Source organism: Aulonocara stuartgranti (assembly GCF_965226115.1).
Source record: "Aulonocara stuartgranti genome assembly, chromosome: 16".
In the NCBI taxonomy this organism is placed as follows: domain Eukaryota; kingdom Metazoa; phylum Chordata; class Actinopteri; order Cichliformes; family Cichlidae; genus Aulonocara; species Aulonocara stuartgranti.
The window spans coordinates 23387803-23399051 of NC_138952.1; positions in this window are offsets into that span (position 1 = coordinate 23387803).

Here is an 11249-nt window from a genome sequence, read left to right on the forward strand (position 1 = left end):
TTCTGTCTACTCATGTCCGAATCTCTTTCTTGCCCAGTAAGCTCTCATAAAGAAATCATGTTCCTTTAGCAATCCGAGTGTAGGATGTAGCCTGGAGGCCAAATGTCTTTGTGTGTAGACGTATTATTGCGTAAAAGGCCAAGGTAAGCTTCGACAGTTTTAGAGAATCTATTTAAAGACCTTTCAGGAGTTGTTCTTTTGTTAACGCCTTGGGCGAAGAGAACTACAGTTCTGCAGTGGGGTGAACAATCCACACTGAAATTGTGGTCCTGCAAAGAAACGTTCAACCTAGTGTGCATTTCTGAATTAGCTATAGTGTAGTGAATGAAATGAGAAACATTTTTAATGCAGGCGAACATTGAATGAATTGGAGATATCTCTTTTGTATACTAAGCTGGTTTGATTAAACCCATTTATTTTAAATTACTGAGTACCAACCAGGTACAGGTTAGCAACTCTACAACATGTTGGCTTAAATTGGAGAAATGGGTCTGTGTACTAATTAGCCTCGGGGAAGCCTCTGTGTGTGCAGGTTACAGTTATGAAATACAGTTTTATGGAACTGAAAAACAAAGTAAAAGGGAAAGACATAGCCAGATGCTTATAATCAATACCCCTTATCGATTATTAGCAATGTGAAGGTCTATAAATATAGTTGAATATAAATGCTTTCCTTGTGCAGTGCTCAAAGCTTTATCAGAGATTCTCGAAACCTCAGTTGATGTTGAATGTTAAAGTTCATGATGGTACAATTACAATTGTTTGGAATGCTTTTGAACATTTCTACTCTTAGAAATAAAGAACATGGCAGTACAACTTAGGTTTACAAAGTTGCATCTGAACAAACCACAAGGCTTCTGGTACGATGTTCGGGCAGATGAGATCAAAGTGGAGATGTTTTTCCATGATGTACAGCACCATGTTTTGTGAAAACAAAACAGCATGTCAGCACAAACTCCTCAAGCACGGTGGTGGAGTCGCGATGACTTGAGCTTGTTTTGCAGCCACAGCACCAGTGCACCGTGCAGTCACTGATTTGACAATGTTGTGATGTGATCCTAAGAGGGCTGGGCGTAAACAAATGCTAGCAACCCTCAATGAACTGACGCAATGTTGTAAAGAAGAGTCGTCCAAAATTCCTCCGCGATGATGTGAGACACTGCAAGTTATTGCTGCTTAATGTGATTTTCCAAGCTACTGAATCATGGGCTGTACTAAGTTTTCCGACTTTATTTTTACGTAACTAGCATAAAAATGGTTGCCGAAATGTTTCTGAAAGACTAGTTCCAAATCACTTCCAATAAACATGTTTGGAACTGGAGCGATGGGACACTGGAGTTCATGTAACAGATAAAATGCTGGTAACCACTGATGTAGACGCCTTCTTAGCTCTTTGTCTAATGCGTAGTTTATGAATAAAACCCACAGGGAGCAAGTGCTCTATGAGCCAAGGAGGGGCTTTGAAAGATAGCAGCCACAAGGACCAGTCATTGTTTTCCTAGGAGGGTCTTACCCAGAAAGGACTGTGGAGTGTTGCTCTGATCAGCCTCTGCCAAGCCTGGAGCTTGTCACACATAAGACACACAAATGACCGCCAACCAGGAGCCTATCACACACTAAACAAAAGGGGCCACATTCCTTGTGTATTCCCACACGAGGACACATCCTGCAGCAGGCGAAGAGAGGGATACTGGGAGTCCACAGGGGATTGGCCCAGAATGACACTTCCTCTGCTGAAGGTCTTATCAGCTCTATTTGTGTTTTCTCTCTCTCTCTGTCTTCACTATCTTCATCCTTCAATCCATCTCTACCTCCCACTCTGCTTCCCACTCTCCTCATCCCTCCCATTGGATTTGTGAGGCTTGATCTGCAGCTTTGGTGTAATTTCTGCTGTACTGTAGAGCCTATGGGAAAAAATATCCAGCAATGCAGATGCTCAGGCAGGTAGTTATTGCAATGTACGGTTGATGCAAAAATCACAAGTGGTTGGTACTCGAAACAAAACAACCATACGACACAGAACTATTGTTCTAGCCCTCTAGAAGACATTTGAGTGTGCGTTCGAATAGCAGTAGAAAACGATCACAGGAAAAGGGGGTGAAAATGAAAAGACAGTATGAGCTAGATGCATTGAAGGAGTGAAGGGGTATAAGAGAGTGGAGGAGGTGGAGGAAGGAGGTTAGAAAGGGTCCTTCTGCCTTATATGGGAATTTACTGCTCTGCTTGTGGCGCAGTCTAAAAGCTGGAGCTGTTTCTGTAGAAAACATGGAGCAAGAGTCATTGGTGCAAAGTAGAACAGTCATAAAATATCTATGCTGAAGCTCAACTTTAACTTTGCTGCATGGTTATCCATAAATCACATCAATATCCCATTCAAATCACAGTCAGGCAAAAAAAAAACAAAAAAAAAAACAAAACAAACAAACTTTACAACACTGCAGGAGTGCTGTTAAAAAGCTTGCTTGAGTGGCACAGGAATTGTTGATACAGACTGGGAACTAGTAAATTTGGAGGATAGAGATTGGGAATGACGGGGGAAGATTTTGGGGGTATGGAGAGAAACAGCTGGAGGGGTGGGAGAGAGACTCAGGTGGGCTCAGTCAAGTCCAGAGAGAGGAGTTGGCTCCCTAGAGAACAGGAACACACACAGACTCACAGACGTGAACACATTTCGCAGTGTTTCATAGTTCAGCTGTGCCTTGATTCCTCTCCCCATCTTTCCCCCGATTTCCCCACTTTGCAGACACACCGGCTGTTCCGACTCTTTGAAAGCTCCTTCCTTCTCTAAAGCTATGAAATAAACCCTTCCATATAACAACCTGAATTCCAATCAGCTATCCACATTGTACAGGCATGCACATGAGTGCACCTAGACACACAGCACTACCACAATGACATGTTTTAGTTAGCACTGTGACAGATTTGCTTCATACAGAGTGCTTTCTCTCCCTCTGTACCTGTCATGGATGTAGCTGCCAGAGGGGGTGATGGTACCCGGCCAGGAACGACAGACGGAATAGTGAATAGGGCAATAATGAAGCTGCAGCAGAAACACAGAACTAAAAACACACACACACACACACACACACACACACACACACACACACACACACACACACTCTTATTCCCTTGGCTAGTCCATTCCATTCCTTTGGTTCCTTCCACTGAGTGCAGGTAGATACACAAATACTGCCTGGAGAATCTTGCGATTAATGACACGCTTGTCATATCTAAACCCTTTTCATCTTTTTTTCTGACAAGAGCCACTCTTCCTCTCCTTACTTTCTCTCGGCCTGGTAGACACACTATCAAAAAATCCCTACGGCCAACTGCAGCACATGCTGGGGGAATAACGCCTGGCTTACCTGATCCAATGGTTCATTCATCTGTGGAGCCTCTGGAGGCCTGAAAAACACACGCAGCATCCTCGGACGCAAGGCAATCACAGATTTATATGTATGTACACACACACATACGAGCACTTTAAACTGCAACAGACATGCAGGCCTAGCCCATGCCCACTCCCTTATTCCCTTTTGGCCGTTGCTCTGAACCCACAAACATTTAGAAAACAAGGCTAACAACAACGTGAAGCTCACGTACCATAAGTAACACGTCTGAAGATTTTAGTAGGGCTCTTTTCCACACAACAAATGGGACTTAAGTCCCAGGTGACTGAAATGATCAGAGGAGAGACTTTGCGCCTGAGCCCCTTCTAATCACATTATCCAGTGGCTGTGCCTGGCCCACATCACCCCAGCAATGATTAAGACAAACACAAGCAAGAGAGGAGGAGAAATAGACAGCGAGAGACACAATGAGACTGCAGGCAGGCAAGAAGGTGGGGGTGGTCAGACAGACAAGGAGTGAGTCAGACAGGCAGATATCCTCCTACATGTTGGTCCATCAAATAAAAGAGCAGATAATATGCGAGGATCAAGTTCTGCAGAGGCGATCCTTGAGCTTCCTGTGTTCTGGGTTAAGCCCTGTAAGACCTGGGCGTACGGCATCAGCGATAAGGGACTGGGTGTGACACGAGGAATGGAGAAGCGTGCCTGACATCATGTTGTGTTTATAAGAACATCCTCTTCGCGAGGCCACAAAGGGCACAAACAAAGAGACGAGGTGGTGGGTAGGGTGTTCGCATGTGTGACTCAGAGCACTCTGGACACTTTCTGACATCATCCTTTGGAAGCCCAATCAAAGCAGAGAGGGTTGTCCAAGAAGAGGCTGCCAATAACAATGAAGTGTTCACAAGAAGCGCCTTTCTAAACTACGCTTGCCTGGGAATTGTTCAAGAAAGTCAACAAGTTCAACACATAGATGATTTGCTATCGCTGTTCTTTTCTCCCTTGCTCACTGTTATTTTCTTACACTAAGCCACCCAGCTGTTGCTGCTAGCTCAGACCCACACACTGGGTTTTTTATTATGCCGATCTGACATCGCTGAAGTTGGGAGGGGAGACAGCTGTACTCGTGTGGCCCTGGGCGCACCCGTCATTAGTGCCAGCCTTGCTTCACTCTTCCTCCATCTCCCTCCCTTGTTCCAGACCTTTCTCCTTCTCTCCTACGTTGTTTCTAAAACAACACCACCACCACCACCACACCCTTTCGGAATATTTCCCGACCCCATCTCTGCCAGTCTTCCCACCTGTCCGTCCATCCTAACAAGACGCTGCAGCCCTCTCACACATCCTCACCTCCCCGCTTTCTCCCTCGAAGATGACAGAAAACAACCTGCATTGTGTTGGTTAAAGGCTGAGTGCTGTGTGGTTGCCACTCAAGATTTTCTTGAATAGATAATTTTCAAATTGATTCAGGCTGGGCTCACATCTAATGGTCTGTGTGGGCTCTAATGTGAACAGGAGATAATCAACACCCTGTGTTTTGGAGCTGTTTTGTCAGTCATTTATATTTCTGTGACTGTCTCTTTCTGCCTTCTCATGTCTTCATTTTCTCTCTCTCTCAGGAGCTTATCATCTCACACTGCCGATTTCTACCAATTCTTTTCCACCTATACCTCACTATCACTTTCTCTCATGCTATCTGAGATGCTTAGAGGTTGATTTCCCAGTGTGTGTCATTAACCTTTTCTCTTTTCTCTGGGTTAAACCCAGGGAGCACTGTTTGAGAAGACTTGGGGAGCATGCTGCTCTCATTCAAGTGGAATGGAGGCTTCATCAGCGATGATAACTACATCCTTATTAGCCTGTAAACTGAAAGCACTTCTGTCTCTTATCATATAACACTTTCCCCTCTCATATAACTTTAATTTTACGTGTTTCCGAGAGGTGTCAACAAAAATTACTCAACACGATACCATTCTCACCTCCTTGTATTTTGCCGTGTGACATAACAGCATGGGGCAGGAGGGTGGGGGCAGGAACGCACATGCCGGATGCACTCAGATGATATAACCTAGTACAGTTCTTGATAAGATGTTTTAAGCCTCCGGGGTAGAGAAAGATCATCATTGTGCATACAATAAAGTCTGTCATCTTCCTCTAGCAGTGTGTCTAATCACCATGAGTGAGGTGTAATTAATGTTTCACTCGTGCGCTGTGTATGTGCAGTTGAGGACCGTGGGTGAGAGGATGTAGTGTGCGGTCTCTCTAACAAGCTCCCACTCACCCCAGTGGAGGCAGGCAGGGAAGGCTGGAGTGACTGCGAGGCTGTTAGAGCAAGTGGGTTGCGTTGGACGTGTCCATGTCTGTGTGTCTGCGCGAATGTGTGCGAGTGTGCCTGTCGGTGAGTGTGTGTTGGTGTGTGAAAAAGAGTGCATGTGTGTCCTTTTGTGTGTGCTGTACTGGGATGTGGAAATTGAATGGAGCCTTTCAGTTCTACTGCTCGTCTCCTCGGGGGTGAGAGACTGGTTGCCATGGTTATCCTGGAATCCTGCCGCTAATGGGTGGGAGTTTGTGTAGCTCTGGCAACCTGGCCTGTCTAGGTTGGAGTACGTGTGCGTGCGTGCATGCATGTGTGTGTGTGAGTGAGAGGGAGAGAGAGAGTGGGTGTGGTTGGGTGGAGGCAACATTCTAGGACACAGGAGGTCACACATGTGAGAACACACGCTTTCATTCCTGTGTGCCCCTGGATGGACAAACACAGGCTGGTCATGCATACATGCACTTTATGCCTAAACTGTAGATGCTAAATATTTACTCTACTCCACTTGTAGTGCAGTTTGTTGTAGATTTAACAGGTGGCAGGAAGGCTGGCACCAACTGATGCTGTTTTTTTTAAAATGTAAATCTCTAAACAGGAAATTATAAAATCTCCTACTGTTTTTTGAAACTTAATATATTAGGAATCAATTGGGAGCAAACACTGAGCTCTTAAATTCTAAATTTAGATACCCATATTTCTAATGCAGATAAATGTAACACAACTGATCACACCTGACTTCAGTCCTATATAACAGCTCTGATCAAGCATATGGTCACCTCTTTAGACAGCTCCTCCTTCATACCGACTCATCAAAACATACTTGAAATACAAAAAATATCAAATAAACCTCCTCGTGTGCCCACAAACTCTAGTGCGACTCAGAAGTAAGAGCCGCACTAGAGTAACACAGTGCTGCTGGATGTCACCGTTTTACAGTGAATATAATGTGTCTCCAGACGGCTGTCCACCACTGCAAAAATCTTTGATTTGCTCACCCCACAAGCATGGTGGATCATGATGAAATTATCTTCTTCTTTTACAACATTATTGCATGTGTAAAACATAATGCAGAGAAACAGTAAAACCCCGCTCCTCTTGTCATCCCCATCATCATCCTTTTACCCTCAGGCGAGTGGCACTCTTGACTGGGCACAGAGACCCCACTGAACAGGAACACTGTGGAGAGTGGATAATGAGAAACTCCACACAGAGTAGATTAGTGTAGGCAAAAAGATTCACTGTCACTATGTGCTTCTATTCCTGCACAGTTCCAGATATGATTGTAAATGCTAGTTCACAATAAGTTCCATCTCCCAAATACAGCGCGTGCACGTATCGGTACATGCTAATTGGGTTACATTATTCATACTGCATTGTGAATTTGACACAGAGCACTTGGATGGCAGTGAGGCAATTGTGCACAAATAATACACCCATGATATGCAATGTGACCAGATAACCCTGGTTTTCCTATTCCCAGTGTTCTAGTAGGAAGGGATCAGTCTCTACTAGTCACACAGATGTCTTGGCTCCTGCTACTCTTGGAGGACTGATCCATACGCTGTATGAACCCCTGTGGATTTAAAGGAACTTGGCTGAGGAATTTTCTCTCTTCCATTCCAGTCATTATATATGGCCGATTCACCGTAGCCTGGAAACATTAGGAAAAATGTTTCTTTTGTATGTCATCCAACAAGCATAAAAATAGAAAATAAAGGCCAAAGCAGTATTGTGATTATGATCACACACGATACTTTGAGCATGTGTTCTGGATGACAGACCTGGAGCCCGAGGACAAAATCATCTGTCAGGAAACTCGCTGCTGACAAGGTCGAAGTGGTTTGATCCTTTTTTTCCCTCCTCTTTTTCATGTTTCACAAAAAGCAGCAAGCAGAGGCTCAAGAATGTGGGCTGGACTTGTGGTCAAACCCAGAAGTTCATGGGGGGTAGAAAAACCTTGTGGATCCGCCCCTTGCTCCTTAGCCTAGATTTATACCGAACGGTTACATAATTCAACAAACACCTCCAACTCTGTTGCCAGGGTCCAGCTGTAAGCCATCTAACACCCAGACTACAACATGGTCAGCACTTTAAGTTGTGTTATGACTAACTAATCACAGTTACTGGAAAAAACTGCAATTACATGTTTTGGCTGATGAATTCTGGTTTCATATTCACACTGTAGAAAATGGGACTGGAAGTATATTTCCTGCTTTCAGTCTCTCGTCTCTGTTCACTTTTAGATGACCATTGAACGTTCTTTGTGTTTGCCTTACTGAGTGAGTATCTTATCATCTTATGTAATGCATTCCTTACCACTGTGCAGCAACAACGGCAGGCACTGAACAGTGACAGTAAATGTAATAGATTTTCAGTGTTACAGAACACATCCACATGTACTTTGTAGCTTTCCGACTCTAAAATCCCAGGATCCTTTTAAACAGGTCGCCTTAATAGTTTCCTCTACTCATTTAGTTTGGATGTTCCCTTCTCCCTTCCCCAGTGCTTTATCCTTTTTTGATATTTCCACTCACTAGCCCAGACAGCCTCAGCCTTGACTCAGGGCCACCCAATGCTCTCACTGTCCAACTATTTAACTAACCACAGCGAAACAGCTTTAATTTCAGCTTGCTGCTCAGCCTGTCTGAATGCAAGATCGCTTGGGGGTCTTTCTGGAAAGCCGTGGTATGGGGTCCAACAGGCCAGCCAGGCAAACAAGGGAGAACAACAGCTCTGTGCAGTTAGACTCCAGAGACACATAATGTCAGTCAGAGCAGGCTACCTCAGGAGAAATTCAGTGTGCTGCGCTTTTAAATGCTTCTCTCCACCTCTGGCCAATACCCACAAGGGTGAGAGTTAATCAATAGCCAGCAGTCAGCAACTGGGTTGAAAAACATATTTAGCTATCTCTCCTCATCAGATCATTTTGGTTTCCTTGTTTTTGCACCAAATATATGCAAACTAGAATGGGGGAAAACTGGGTCTGTTCTGAGGACATATAATAACACACCATTAGTGTCAGTCTTAGTTCATCTATCACATTTTACCCATCATACTGTAGTGTTTGGACATGGTGCAATGACCAGTACCAAGAGTGTTGACAAAATACTTTTTTTTTTAAATTTAAAAAGAAAACAAAACTTATTTACAAAGAAAAATATCCTCACAAATATCCTACTTTCTCACCAGTACATAAATATGTAGCTAGAGCTCCCGAGCATCATTTAGCATAAGTCAGCATAAAGATGGGAAAAAGAGGAGAAACAAAGGGCATGGCTCTTCCAAAGGTAGCCACATTCACCAACCAGCTCCTCAGTTTTCACAGGACCAGTAACTTTCTGAAGTATTTGTTGGTTGCTTGGCAACTGGTGCTTACCAAGAAGTGATTTGGCACTCTTGCTCATAATCTCCATTAACAAATCTCTACATATGAAAATTCATCGTCTGCACCAAAGGGAAAACAATTCCAGTATGGAAGGTTGTCTGGTTTCCGTCACTTTTCAGCAGACTTTGGTTGCATGCAGGTTGACTGTCAATAGAGGAATTGCTTTTGACAGCATACAACCTTGAACCACTGGCTATGGTCTGACGATGATTTCACTTTTATTAGATTGGTTTAAATTTTAAAGATTGGCCAGGGGACTGAACAGGAAGGCTTGGCCTAGATATCTGTTGGCTGCACCTGAAGCACATAAAATTAGCAATTGGACCCAGAAGCACATAGTCAGTAGACTGGCCAATGGGTTTCTCAGTTATAGAATAGAATAGAATTCAACTTTATTGTCATTGCACATGCACAGGTACAGGGCAACGAAATGCAGTTTGCATCCATCCAGAAGTGCTTTAGTGATATAGATATATTACAATATATATTAGCAATAATATAGATATGTGAGTATATTACAGAAATGGGTCTATTATGGTATGTTATAATGTACACGGTATGAAGTATGTTGTGAATATTCTATAACTATAAGTATGTACAGGCTGTAGTGAGTACAAGCTATGTACAGGATACATACTGCTGTTGACTCCAGCTGGTAGCCATCAGTTGTGCACTTATCATTCAAACTTGAATGATCACTTCTATTAAACTATAAGAAAATATTTTATATTTTATTTTCCCATTTATCCAACCATCCATCCATTTTATCCAGACACTGGGGCTGGAGCCCATCCAAGCTGACATGTAGCCAAAGGTCTAGATAACCTGGACAAGTTGCCATCACATCACAAGGCCTGGATTCCAGTGTAAATTTACAAGTATAAACAAACAGAACGAAAAATCAATCTTTTGGATTAGTATAGACACTGTTTTTAAAGCACATCTGATCACTTCTTTGGCTCCCCTGCAAAAATCTGCCATACAGTAACAAGTGTTCTCATCTCTCATCACACAAGTTGCTGATTAACATGTTATTGTAAAAGTAACCACATTAAAAATAATGGCTAGGAAAGTTTTTCTATATTAAATATTCCAAATTGTAAAAAAGGGAAAAAAGGAAAAAAAACTTATATATATAAAATACAAGGAATCAGTCGTCCAGCAAAGGTGGATGTGTGTGTATATTTTTGCTGACACAGTAGACTTTGGATTTGTCTGGATGAAGGGGAATACATTTATTGGTTTTGAGGAGTGAGGGCCCACACCAGCCACCCTAGGGTCTTGTTATCCTCTCCTCTGCCTGTGCTCTTGGGGCGACTTTAATGAACACTCCTGTTCCAGGCCTCTTCTGGCTCCAGTCAGGCTATCTATAGGGCTGCCCCCCCTTTCCCCCGCCCCCCGACTGGCTATACAAGCAAAGAAGGTCCTTCTACAACATGGAGCAATGGTAAGATGGAGACAGTAAGTAGGCTAGGTGATCGAACTGAATAATTGATGTGCAGAGTTCACATAGGAACACCTCAAGACTTGGTGTGAACACACACTAGCCACCATAGTGTATGCACTGGTACAGATTTGAGGGGAAAAGTGCTAAGACGACGTATGAGTTAAAACTTTTTACTCTTAACTTCTTTATACACCTTTTAAAAAAATTGTTTCTTGTCATTAGTAAAAATCAAATCAGCTCTGAGTTCATGAGAGACTATAAATGGAAATAGACAACAAGTAATTCATTCTTGCTGTGTCAACTGATAAAAGACACCAAGTATTTTAAATGTGTGCTACTGATAAGGCCAAGCAACACATGCTGGAATAACTCCAATTACCTCATGGGGAATGATAGCTGACTGTGTAAAACTAGCAAAGAAACATGAGACAGAAACAAGAAGTGCAGAAATGTTTCCACTCAACATCTCCATCTTTTGATGAAAAAGAGAACCAAAAGCTATTTTACAAGTGTTCTCAGTCGAAGTTGTGTACATTGTAGCTGCACAGAGGCTTCATTTATGAAGTCGAGTGACAGATGAAACACCAGCTGTCAGTAAATCTGATGTTGGAATCTTTCAAATCATCCAAAAATTTGTGGAACCAAAATACGAATTAAAGACGCATGTTGATGTAATTGAATCCTTGCCATCGTTAATGGAATGCACACAGACTTTTTCTTTTTTGGGGGGGAACATCTTAATTTTTGACA